We start from the raw sequence: 14,483 nt of genomic DNA, 5'->3' as shown, positions 1-14,483 counted from the left end.
AAATGAGCAAGTCTATGCAACAAAACTCATGAGGAGGATTGCACATAAATAATTGGTTATGATGGAAAAACGTTTGTGATGGATTGGAAAATGCATGAAGTTATGCTTATTACGTATGGACTAAAATAGTCGGATTGAGCATGGTATGTACAAATCAAGAGATATTTTGATAAAGAGGGAGATAAGTTGGATATAATAAGTCATGCTTTTATCAAAATTTCATTCTTAAAAGCTAATACAATCACAGTTACAGAGATGATGTACACATCATCGAGAGAAAGATAGAAACTGTCGAGGTTTTAGAGGGATGAATTTTAAAAGACCTTGACACAATATGATTGTTGCTCGAGCTGCAGCTTGAGTGTATATGTAATTCTGTATTTACGAATCCATCAAAAGACATCTAGAAGATGTCGAGAAATTTCACTCTGGATAAATTATGTCATTCGTTAAATGATGCCCGACAATGCACTCTATTTCATTTCCAATCACAATAATAAACATTATTACTTCGAAAGTACCATAATTTTAGTTATAAAATGCATATACGCATTAATATGTTTTGCTAACTACACAAATTTTTATCTCTTTTACTTATATTTATTAGTATATATACAACTAGGAGACATCAGAATGGGTTAAACGTATATTTCATGTATAAAAGATATGTGCTTATATTTTACCAACCCATAAAAACAAGTTTGGTTAGTCTTGTTTATGCAAAGAAACACAATAGGGTCATGGATATAATGAAATCTTTTCCAGATGAAGCAATAGAAGTTTTCACGTGAAGATTATGCAACATTATTCAACTAAAAGATTCACATATCAAGGAAGCAAGATGCACATGATTGACTACAAAAGTTTTGGGCAACTTTAACACAAAATAGATACTTATCATTTTAAATGATATATGAATCTGGGGGAGACAATACGCTCTGCACTCTTTTTCCCTTAGCTATGGTTTTGTCCCACCGGGTTTTTCTAGCAAGGTTTTTAACGAGGCGACATCTCTAATCGTATGAAGTTGATAACCAAGGGGGAGTGTTATGAATAATTATTGATATGATTATCAATACCTAAAATAGATTGGTTTATTCTCCAATTTTCCTGATCTCTATAATATATATTTCACTAGTTAATCTCCGCGTGTCGCTTTTAGTTTTTTTTTGTTTTCTACATAACCCGACTTACCTACAACAAAAATGTCATTATTATATAAAAGGGTTACAACAGAAAAATAATTAAAAATTAAATTAATATAACGATACTGAGAAGGTAACAAACAATAATCACCGAATAAGCAAATTACAGATATACAAAAATGTTCTTGTTATGGATTTACCTCTAGGTTTTCAAGCTCTTTAAAAGGGCCTCCTCTCTTTGACGAATTTTGTGCTTAACAATTAGTTCCATAACCAACCTAATAGAAAATAATGTAGTCATATATTATGTCCATTTGTAAATATGTAAATGGGCTACGTTTATTCCCATATAGAAAATTAGAAAGCGTTAAGAGGAAAACAATTTTTGTACTAATTGACTACTTCAGCATGACTTAATTTTAATTATTAGGTTGTAGCTGAAGTACCTTTCTTCTTTCGAATTTGCAACAAATTCATTTGCATCTTCCTGCAATACTTGCTAATATGCGAGTAACAGCCTTTCTTGTGCATCAACTAACAAATAGCATAATGCTTCTTTTTTTTTGTATGTGTCTGTTTCGTCCGAACCAGATTGACCATAACTAAACTGACACTTTTTTAAAAGGTTTAAAAGTGCACAATTTATATAAGTTCCTAAAACCCACACCGAAAGAATAAAATGACCTAGTTTGACTCAAAATAATTTTTACTCATAACCAGACTTAATCCGAACCCATTTTGGAACTGACAAATTTCTAGCTATAACCTAATATCAATAGATTGCACGTAATAATAATAATAATAAGATTATCATGCTAGATTGATAAAAAACACGTTTCTAAATAACAAAAACAAAGCTATTAACAAAGATTTTAGTTGACCTGGGCTTTGCTGAGAAACATGTATGAGCTGGTTTAGACCGCGCTTTCTATACTCTTACCAGAACAACAATTGTTTAAACACAATCACTTCATCCTCATCTACACATTTGCCTTCCGCATGACTTAACTTTAATTGTAGCACCTTTCTTCTTTCGAATCTACAACAACTTCATTTGCATTTTCCTGCAATACTCGCTAATATGCGAATAACAGCCTTCCGTGTGCATCAACTAACAAATAACATAATGCTTTTTTTTGGTATGTGTCCGTTTGGTCCGAACCAGATTCACCCCAACTAAACTGAGACTTTTTTAAAAGGTTTAAAAGAACACAATTTTTATAAGTTCCTAAAAACCACACCGAAAGAATAAAATGACCTAGTTTGACTCAAAATAATTTTTACTCATAACCAGACTTAACCCGAACCCATGTTGGAGCTAACAAATTTCTAGCTATAACCTAACATCAATAGATTGCACGTAATACTAATAATAAGATCATCATGCTAGATTGATAAAAGCATGTTTCTAAGTAACAAAAACAAAGCTATTAACAAAGATTTTAGATGACCTGGGCTTTGTTTAGAAACATGTCCGAGCTGGTTCAGATACTGCTTTCTACGCTTTCTATACTCTTACCTGAACAGCAATTGTTTAAACACAATCACTTCATCCTCATCTTCACCTTCGCCTTCCACATGAGATTCCACCGTCAAGTCGCATTTATTGAGCCCCGCTTCAAAAATAGGTCAATTCGCAAGAAGGGAAGGCTATTAATAACTATGGATAAATCTTCCACATAGTATAACTGTAGCACCACCTGGCACATCATTCATGTTCTCATCATATCCTAAAAGGTGTATAACATCCCTAGACCATAAAATAACTTACACAACCAAATGAATCAAATAATAACTTTTGTTTAACTATTACCATGAGTGTAGTTTTCCATAGATTGATGGTTAGGTTAGCCGAATCAGATGTTGTTTGATAAGCAACATATATTTCAAAGCATACAACAGAAGCAACTCCATTTAAATTTATGTACTGAACTATTAGAAGCTTAAAATCACTTGTTAAGCATTATGTAATGTTTTAAACAAAATATATTTTAATAATAACTTCCCAAGAGTAGCTACTTTTACAAGCGTTGTATGTGTCTTCCCACTAATGGTAATACCATAAGCAAACACAATGCCTGCATTAGCAGTCATACATTAGCCGAAAAAGTTGTTTTTCATGCATTAAATTGTAGTCATCACATACATGATGCACTGTAAGGCACCGTGATCGGTTCCCTACTTTGGACATTGGATATACTCATAAACATAGTTCTAATTATCAGAGTTAATAAAAACATTAGCGGAATATTAAAACTTTCATAAAACATTACATATTAATCCATAACTTTATTTATCAAACATATTGTCATTAAAATAAAAAACATAATTTATAAAACGTCTAGAGTCTTCAGATGCCGGTCGCTTATTCATCTGCCACGTGTCCCCTACTCAAGCCAACTACCTCATTCTACTCACCTGCATGCATACTAAAAGTCAGCTACGCTGAGTGAGTTCTAGTTAATCATACCACATACAATGCATTCATAACTACGCACTTTCATACATACGTCATACTTTCATACTTTGTTCATAATATACATACTTACCTTCATACTTTATTCTAAACTCTGCTTTACATTATTCTATTCTGCCCCGGATATTATTAGGGTCCGGTCCCTTTTCTTCCTCGGATATTATTAGGGTCCTGTCCCTTTGTACCTTGAGTATTATTAGGGCTCAGTCCATTTCTGCCTCGAGTATTATTAGGGCTCGATCTCTTTTTTGCCTCAAATATTATTATGGTCCGGTCCCTTACTTCTATACCTAGTCATCTCTTACATCCATTCATATCAAACATGCATATCATTCATACATTATACACATCATTCATCTCCATAATCATAACTTGTCAATACATGCAATATCCGAATATCGTTCATGTACCAATAGGCAATCATTCATACCTTTCACATAAATCACATATGGCATACACTTATCAGATAAGTGTATTAACAAATCACATCGAGTATGCACACAGCCCCGAAAACATAACAAGGAATGGGGCTAGAAACTCACCTGGTTCCTGTTTCTTTCTTCGTTAATCGTTAATCCTTTCTTTAATTGAGCTCTGCTAACTGTATATAAGTTATACGCATCAATATTTGTCCTAATTGCAATTCAGCCAAAATGGCTAAGTCTGGTCTAATCTAAAGGTGTTGTATTAGATTACTTTATACTTAGAATATTTTCATTTACTTTAATATTCCTTTTCTTTTCTTTGTATTAGCTCACATTTACTTAGAGTATTTTACCCCCCCCCCCCAACACCCGTCATTTCCAATTAGTCTTTGTTTATTTGATTACAAATGTAACCGAGTGTTTCTAAGTATAAAGGTTTCAGGTATTTTATGTATTCAATTTATGATGTAAACAATGGTTCGCTTGTAAGCGAATCACTCATGTAATCTAGTCAATGTAACCAATCCATGCCCGTGTATTCGATTCTAGCTATATGGGCTTGTAAGCGGGTCTAGAGGTAATCAGGCATATAAGAGTGATCGAGTCCCACTTGTATTCGAATATCCATATAACAGTATAATCGATTGGACATGATAGAATATCCATTGTATATGAGTATGATTGTAATCGGGTCCTCAGTGATTGTATGCGAGTCTTGTGTACAATCATCATTTTAATCAAGTTTGGGCGTAACCGAACACATTGTAATCGGTAATAGCCTTGTAAGCGAGTCTATTGTGATCGACTATATCAGTGTAAGCGAATATGTTCAGTGAATAAGTCCAATATACTCAAGTTTGGGCCATTGTAAGTGACCCATATGCGAGTTTAGTATAATAAACTCAAAAGTAACTGGGTTTAATTGTATGCGACTGAAATTATAATCGAGTCTTGTATGTAATCGATTTATCTTATGGTAATCGAACACTCTAATTGTAATCGAGTATGGGAGCAGTATTGTATGCGAATCAAGCTTGTAAGCGAGCCTCCATGGTGTAATCAGCTTTCTATTTGGTAATCGAGCTTCAATGTGTGTGAATTCAATGTAATCGACCTATTGTAATCGGTTTGGCATTGTAATTGGGTTCCCTCGTGTAATCGAACTCCATTGTACGCGAGTCCTTACATTACAGTCAATTATAAACTTGAAATCGATCCTTACACTTGTATGCGAACCATATGCATTCATTTCTGACCATGTATGCAACCGTGGCTAAGGTAACTGATGAGTTGCATGCTTCTTAGGTGAACCGTGGCTTCGGTTTAGCCCTTACGTCCACTTGTTATATCACGTTTCAACCTTTTAACCCTTATTAAGATGTTATTCTACCCCGTAAACGTTCCCGCGACTATTTCCGGCTAAGACTTGTCCCCGGGAACCATAAAGTTTGAACCTTTAGAGCTAAAAAAACGTTTAAGCTAGATCTAGGGTTTCTTAAACGAGCGGATGTCTACAAGTTTGTTAAGTCCATTTTTAACATCAAGTTTGCTACTTTAAGGTTTGTTTATACCCGATCTACTTTATGTTTAAGTTTCAAGGCCAACCGTTCATTAAAACTTAAACTTTAAGATCAAGAACATACCTTTACATGTTCGTTTGGTCTCGGTTAGCTTTGCTATGAACTTTGAATCTTTTATCTATCTTGTATATTGAAGATCTTTCAAGAATCAACGTTTGTTTGGTCTCGTTTCACCCTGTACCTCTCACGGCCGTATTTAGTAAGGTGTGTATGTTTTTTGAGTGTGTGTTGAGAATAAGATGGAAAAAAAATGAGGATTTAGGGTTTTAGGGAGGTTAAGGGAGTATTTATACTTCTTAAAGCCCATGGAACTAAGGCCTATCCCGTCCCTTAATCCATCTTAATTATTCCAAGTCCGTATTCTTTTCTTCTATTTATTCTAATTAAATATTTACACACAATAATTAAACACAATTCTCTTTAGTTAATATTTTAATATTTAGGATGTTACATGCACAATATCATATATGGTATATTATCAACTAACGAGTTGTACATCGTCATATGTTTTATTGATTAATAACAGATAAAGCCAAATTAGTACCAAATGCATAGGAAGTCAGATGATTGTACTCGTTGCGCACGAGATTGACTCCATTTGTATACCAAGCAACCTCATATCTTCAATGGCACTCCCGTTTAATGTCATTAAACCAAACAAAATATCAAGAATATTTTTCTGAAAACCTTAATTAAGCAACTCAACTCAAAATCAAAGTTATGGCTAAATCAAGAACCATTTCAATTCAAATGACATCGATAAATCAACTTAGATTATAGGTATTAACGTAATCGTCATAATAAACTATAACCCCCCCTTAACTCCAAACAAATAATTGACCACAAACAAAATGAACCTTAATTAGCACTTCAAATTGGCTCATTAAAGAAACAAATTAGATAACCCTATCACAATAGCTCACGACTCACCAAGCCGAGCATACCTTTAATTGCAACATTAACTAACATCCACTTTAACAGTTACGTTTATCATTGCGAGAAATAAAGCTTCATGAATAGCAAAAAAGAGGCAGGATTGTACATTCAACTATAAAACACCCGAATAACTCTCCACAAACAAAGAAAACCTCAATTAACACATCAACCTGGCTAACTAGCAGTTCTGGTAAGCTTCTCGATGTACATATCCGACCGTTGGAATCTGCACTTGACATTTTCGTCAATCGCTAGTGCGGCAGTGGTAGTGCCGTTGTCCGGTACGTCGGCGACCGTTCCGGTGGAGTGAAAGAAAGAGGGTGTAGAGAAGAGATAGGAGGAGTAAAAGGAGATAGCTAATTATCCTTTTTGTAATCAGAGAGACCAAACCAGCAGACAATAGCTTATTAAACAAAGACATACAGTAGCCTCAAAATCCATTAATTTTAGAGCCATGTATTGTTAGTGATCGCAAGGATATCGATGATGAGTGGAGAGTTCGCGAACCCTAGCTTCGTCGATTAAGATTTAACAAAGTCAGAAAAAGTGGAGGAGGGGATGATGTATAGAAAAATATACATCTTTTTAGCATCAAATAATCTCTAAAAACTGAAACTTCTATCGTATAATATAGTTAAAATAACTACTTATCATGTTAAAATGTATTTTCAGGTGAATCCAAGCTTCAAGCGAAGAAATGAAAGAAAAACCAAAGAAAACCACCCAAGAAAACAACAAAACATGGGGCTGTGCTTCTGAAAGCATGGGGCTGTGCTTTTGAAAACATGAGGCTGTGCTTCTGAAAGCACGGGGCCGTGCTTACATTTCAGAAACGACAAAAAGAATTAGCACATGTCACTAAAAAGCACCGGGCGTGCCTACGTAAGCACAGGGCCGTGCTTACCTTTCAGAAACGACAAATAGAATTAGCACATGTCACTAAAAAGCACGGGGGGCGTGCCCACGTAAGCACGGGGCCGTGCTTCACACTCCAGATTGCCTATAAATAGTGGCTCATGTTGCACTCATTTGGTGTGCCTTGAAAAGAATTCTATCCGGTTTTCTCTTATAAAATCACACACTAACACCCACCTAGAAGATTTAGTGAAGAGTTTGAAGGCTTGGAGGTCATCACCATCAACCATCATCATCATCCATCATCATCACCATTAAGAAGGAAGATTCTGCTACATTTGGTTAGATTGTTCTAAGTTTAATCATGTGTTTGTTATCATCATTCATCTTAATGTTTATCATCGTGCTAATTATGAGTTAAACTCCTTTTGCCATCTAGAATCTGTGAAGAAGCTTTGTTTTACTTGATAATTATACAAAACATGTGGTGTATTCTAGTAAAGTACATGGTTATATTACAATTATATTTTGATGTGAAATGTTTCACCATCTTAAATCACTAATTCAAAGTTGGTGGTTGTCAATTCTATTGGCAATCGTTCATGATCGGTTCATGTTCTTGAAAGATAGAAATACTTTGATACATTATCGAAACATGGATCCTTATATTGTACTTAGTAATGATGAGATATAAGTTATGATGTATTTCTCTAAGTCTTGGTAATCCGAAAATGGATTTGCTTAGGATATCATGCTAGTTAAAGAAGTCATATGTTAATGGAATGTGTAATTATAACCTACATAAATCAACCAAAAGGAGGTTGTGTGAGTTAACTACAACCAACCGAAGTTGTTAGAATTGGTATTTGAGAAGTCGAAGTCAATCCTAATCTTTCTACTTTACGAAACTACTTGCCAACTTAAATTGACATCATTGAGGTGGCATGACATTAGGAAAGGGTGGACTTTAAAATGCGCATGTTACCTCCTTAGTGCCAAAGATGCTCACTTAAGGTTTTAGGAGCTATCTATCATATATTGCTATGGCAAGTATACCACATGTTTGAATATTAATTATCAATGCTAAAATGGAGTGGATTCTTGATCTTAGATGGTAACCTTCACATAATTGAACTACTCGTTTAGAATCTCTCGTCTTGGTCACCTATATATATTATATACAAGTATTTATATTTTATAAAAAGTTCAAAATTTAACATCAAAATGATTAAAACCTCCGATTAAAGTAAAACAACAATTTATTCTTAGAAACATTTGTGTCCACGGATCGATACTTGGTTCTTACCAATACTATTCTACATATACGATAGGTACACTTGCCTATTTTGTGTGTGTTTAGTCTTTGTAGAAATCACTTTTATAAATTTAAAAAACGATATTGTGCAAAAGCAAATCATCCCATCCTTCATATTTTACACCCCACGCACACGCATCAAGTTTTTTGCGCCGTTGCCGGGGACACGGTACGTTTCTAAGAACGATCCAAGTTTTAATTTAATCATTGTCTATAATTGTACAAATTTTTAACTTCGAATTTATTTTATCTTTGTTTTTTTACTAAATACGAAAATATATAATTTTTCGGCTAGCCTACTTTTTACCTTTATTTACCTTTACTCTAGCTTAATTAATTTAGACCTTAGTTTAGTTTAAAATAGCTTAGCCTAACTCATAGTTTAACTTAGACTAACCTTAGCTAACTTTTACTTTAGTTTTCATTTTGATTTAGTCCCATGTACGTCCTCTACTTTTGAGCCTAAGCTTGTTTCTCCAATTTCTGAACCGGAACGACTCTTTCGTCGACGAGCACGTAAACGGACTACAGAGACCGCCGAAGCAATCAAATACGAATCAGTAGATGCCACCACATCAGGAGAAAATCAAACCGAAGAAATGATGGCGGCCCAGAACAATGAGCCGAACATAAGCCAGTATGCCAAGCCAACTCTCGAAGGTTACAGAAATGGAGTGGCACCACCCGAATCACAGAAAATTTCAAAATCAAATCAAGCACCATTCATATGGTGGAAAATTCAGTTCAATTTCATGGTCTCCTCGACGAAGACCCTCTTTCTCACATATCTCGATTCCTACGAATCTGCGGAACCTTTAAAATTCAAAACTGTTTAGACGATCAAATCAAGCTTAAACTCTTTTCTTTATCTCTAAGGGGTCAAGCCCTAGAATGGATAGAATCTTTTTCCTCTGGTTCCATCACCACTTGGGAACAAATGGTTGAACAGTTTCTCCTCAAATATTTTCCGCCCGATAAAACTGCTAAATACCGAGCCAGCATTACCGGATTCCGGACCGATGATGATGAGTCGCTACACGCAACATGGGAGAGATACAAAAGTCTTCTAAGAATATGCCCACATCATGGACTAAGCGTATGGTTACAAGTACAAACTTTCTTTGACGCACAATCCAGTCAAAACAAACAGGCCATCGACCAAATCGCTGGTGGAACCTGGGATCCAAGTCACCTAACGAAGCATTTGAAGTCCTGGAGAAAGCAGCAAAGAAGAGTTTCGCTTACAACACACCAAGATCTACACCAACCCATAAAGGAATACACCACATCAATTCCAACACTCTTGTCACAGCACAACTTGAAGCCCTTTTTAAAAAATTCGAACAACTTCAAGCCGAGCTATCAAAAACTAGACTCACCTGTGACATTTTTGGAGGAAGTCATAAGACGAGTGACTGTAAACAAGTCGTCATGGCTATGGAAGAAGTCGATTTCATCGCTCGACAGAACAACGCTTTTAGCAACAACTATAATCCAGGATGGAGAAACCACCCGAATTTCAGCTGGAAAGACGGAGGTAACACTCAACCCTTTTCCGGATTCGAAAAAAGACCGATAATCAACCCTTCCAACCAAAATCCCAATTTCTAGATCAATGTTCCAGTAGCCATCTGAATCCGAGCTACTCAAAAATTGAAGAAATGCTTATCCAAATCATGACCAAAATAAATGAAGTAGAGAAAAAGGCCGACTCAAGAGCCGTTCATATTAGCGGAGTATTGTTGAAGCATGAAGCTGATCTAAAAAGTCAACAAACATCACTGTAGAATCTAGAAACTCAGATCAGACAGATTGCCCGAATATTATCTGAAAGACCACCCGGCGCTCTTCCAAGAAACACAATAACAAACCCAAATACAGCAACCAACGCTGTTACATTAAGAAGTGGCACAACCACTATTGCCTCACCAACTTTAGAACCAGTTATGGAGAAGGAATCCCCTGAGAAAACGCAGGAAAGACTGATCCTGACAGGCACCGTACAACTTAAGGAACCAGTCCGAACTTATGTTCCACCTATTCCATACCCTGGACGGCTGAAACATGAGAGATTGGAAGCTCAGTATGTGAAGTTTTAGAAATCTTCAAACAACTCCACATCAACATCCCTTTCGTCGAAGCCATTGATCAAATGCCGAACTATGCAAAGTTTCTCAAAGAAGCGCTGACCAACAAAAGGAAGCTGGAGGAGCTCTCGCATGTCACCTTGAGTAAAGAATGTTCAGCTGCCCTCCAAAGCAAGATGCCGCCAAAAATGACCGATCTAGGGAGTTTTACTATCCCTTGTCTCATAGGAAATTTGTCTGTTAGCAATGCCCTGGCTGACCTAGGAGCTAGTATTAATTTAATGCCTTATACGGTTTTTGCAAAACTAGGGATAGGAGAACCAAAGCCCACCCACATGAGCATTCAATTAGCTGACCGATCAGTTAAATACCCTCGGGGCATTGTTGAAAACATGTTTGCCAAAATTGACAAGTTCGTTTTCTCAGTAGATTTTGTGATTCTAGACATGGAGGAAGACAAAAGCGTGCCTCTGATTTTAGGAAGACCCTTCTTAGCGACTGCAAAGGCTATTATTGATGTTTGCACCGGAAAACTCACTCTTAGGGTCAATGACGAGGCAATCACTTTTGATATAGGAAAATCTATGCAATATCCGCAACATCACGATGACGCATTATATTGTGTCGACATCATCGATTCTATCGTGAGTTGCTATGTGCGAGATTCCTCCATCACTAACCAACTCGAAACGAAAATCTTAGACAAAACCATCACCATACCCATTTTAGAAAACGAAAATCTCAATGATGACTATCACAAAGCATCGAAAGTAGTATGTGAGATCACCTAATGTAATGAAAAATCAAAACCATCAATTGAAGAACCACCAGCCTTAGAGTTAAAAGAACTACCAAACCATCTCGAATACTCCTTTCTAGAAAAAGACTTTCAACTCCCAGTAATTATTTCATCTCACCTTTCTAAAGAAGAGAAAGACGAACTTCTTAAGGTTCTTAAGAGCTATAAGAAGGCTATCGCATGGAAGATCATGTATATCAAGGGTATCAGTCCCTCCTTTTGTATTCATAAAATTCTCATGGAGGAAGAATACAAACCCGTGGTCCAACATCAAAGACGTCTCAATCCCAATATGCAAGATGTGGTGAAGAAGGAAGTAATCAAACTACTTGATGCCGGATTAATCTACCCAATCTCAGATTCACCTTGGGTTAGTCCAGTTCAAGTAGTACCCAAGAAGGAAGGAATGACAGTTGTAATGAATGAGAATGAAGAACTAATACAAATGAGGACCATTACAGGCTGGCGAGTTTGCATTGACTATCGGAAGCTTAATGACGCTACAAGAAAAGATCATTTTCCACTTCCTTTTAACGACCAAATGCTTGAGCGATTATTTGGAAAAATGTTCTACAGTTTTCTTGATGGATTCTCCGGATACTTTCAAATTCCCATCGCTCCTGAGGATCAGGAGAAAACCACCTTTACATGTTCGTATGGAACCTTCGCCTACTGAAGAATGCCATTTGGATTATGTAATGCTCCAGTCACCTTCCAATGTTTCATGGTGGCTATCTTTCATGAAATGATCGAGCACTCTATGGAAGTTTTCATGGACGACTTCTCAGTCTTTGGAGACTCCTTCGATCATTGTCTGAAAAACCTAGACAAAATGTTGGGTAGGTGTGAAGAAGTAATCTTAGTACTCAACTGGGAAAAATGTCATTTTATGGTCAAAGAAGGCATCGTTCTAGGTCATAAGATATCCCAATCAGGACTAGAAGTTGATAGAGCAAAAATCGAAACCATATCCAAACTTCCGCTACCAACTTCAGTCAGAGCCATTAGAAGTTTTCTAGGCCACTCTGGCTTCTACCGTCGCTTCATAAAAGACTTTTCCAAAATTTCTAGACCTATGACCAAACTTCTAGAGAAAGATGCACCATTCGTCTTCTCTAAAGAATGTCTAGAATCATTCAACATATTAAAAGACAAACTTGTTAACGCACCAATCATGACTACACCCGATTGGACCCTTCCATTCGAGATCATGTGCGATGCAAGTGACTTTGCAGTTGGAGCCGTACTCGGACAACGCGAAGAAAAACACTTTCACCCAATTTACTATGCTAGTAAAACTCTTAATGATGCACAAGAAAACTACACCACAACAGAAAAAGAGTTATTAGCAGTAGTTTTCGCATTTGAAAAGTTTAGATCCTACCTAGTGTTTTCCAAAACCATAGTTTACACCGACCACGCAGCCATACGATATCTCTTCAACAAGCAGGATGTCAAACCTAGACTTATCAGATGGATTCTACTACTCCAAGAATTCGACATAGAAGTCAAAGACAAAAAGGGAGCATAGAATGCAGCCGCAGATCATCTTTCATGCTTAGAATGCCCAGCTTCAAAGAACATCACAAAGAAATTATCGATGATAATTTTCCACTCGAAGTTCTCATGCATATCCAAGCAGCCATGCAGGAAAAGGATGAAAGTCCTTGGTTTGCCGACTTCGCAAACTATCTAGCTTGTAGAATCCTAAGAAAAGGGCTTACTCATCAACAACAGAAGAAATTCTTTTCCGACCTTAAGTTCTACTTCTGGGAAGATCCGTACTTGTTTAGGATAGGTGCCGATCAGGTTGTTCGTAGGTGTGTAGCAGGAAAGGAAGCCTCAGATATTCGCAAACACTGCCATGAAGGACCTACAGGTGAACACCACGGTACCGCCACTACGGTCAAAAAAGTGCTTGATGCAAGATTTTTCTTGCCCACCATATACAAGGACACACATGCTTTGATCCAAGCATGCGATGCTTGTCAAAGAGCCGGGAACATCTCAGCCAAGAATGAGATGGCTCAAAAAGGCATTCAATTTTGTGAGGTCTTTGATGTATGGGGAATAGATTTCATGGGCCCTTTTCCTAACTCATTCAGAAATAAGTACATCCTAGTAGCGGTCGACTACGTGTCTAAATGGGTAGAAGCTCAAGCTCTTCCCACTAATGATGCTCGGGTTGTAGTAAGATTTCTGAAAAAGTTATTTTCACAATTCGGTACTACGAATGCCCTAATCAGCGACATAGGTACCCACTTCTGTAACGCTCTGATGGACAAAGTCTTAGCACAATATGGGGTTCACCACCGACTGGCAACACCATATCACCCTCAGAATAGTGGGAAAGCAGAGGTATAGAATCGAGGAATTAAAAGGATTTAGAAAGAACTATAAGAATGAATCGTAAAAATTGGGCAGAAAAGTTAGATGATGCTTTGTGGGCCCTCGGGACGGCTTACAAATAGGAACAACACCATTCAAACTTGTTTATGGGAGGGGCATGTCATCTACCCGTAGAACTAAAACACAAAGCGTATTGGGCTCTAAGAGCAGTGAATTTTGATCTAATGCCCGCCGGTAAAAACCGAGAAGATAAAATTCACGAGCTCGAAGAACTAAGAGCACTGGCATATGAAAATTCCTGGTCTTACAAAGAAAATACTAAACGTCTGCACGACGCCCACTTAAAAGGAAACAAAAAATTTAAAGTTGGTGATCGTGTACTTTTATATAACACACGTTTACGTCTTTTCCCATGAAAATTGAAATCTCGTGGACAGGTCCACACATAGTTGAATCAGTTTTCGACTATGGGACAATTGAGATTTCAAATTCTGACGGCCACAAGTTCAAAGTTAA

This window comes from Bidens hawaiensis, unplaced genomic scaffold, assembly GCF_021521415.1.
Source record: "Bidens hawaiensis isolate Kalapana, Puna unplaced genomic scaffold, B.hawaiensis_p1.1 tig00052346_1, whole genome shotgun sequence".
NCBI lineage: Eukaryota > Viridiplantae > Streptophyta > Magnoliopsida > Asterales > Asteraceae > Bidens > Bidens hawaiensis.
Note: the sequence above shows the minus strand (reverse complement) of the source record.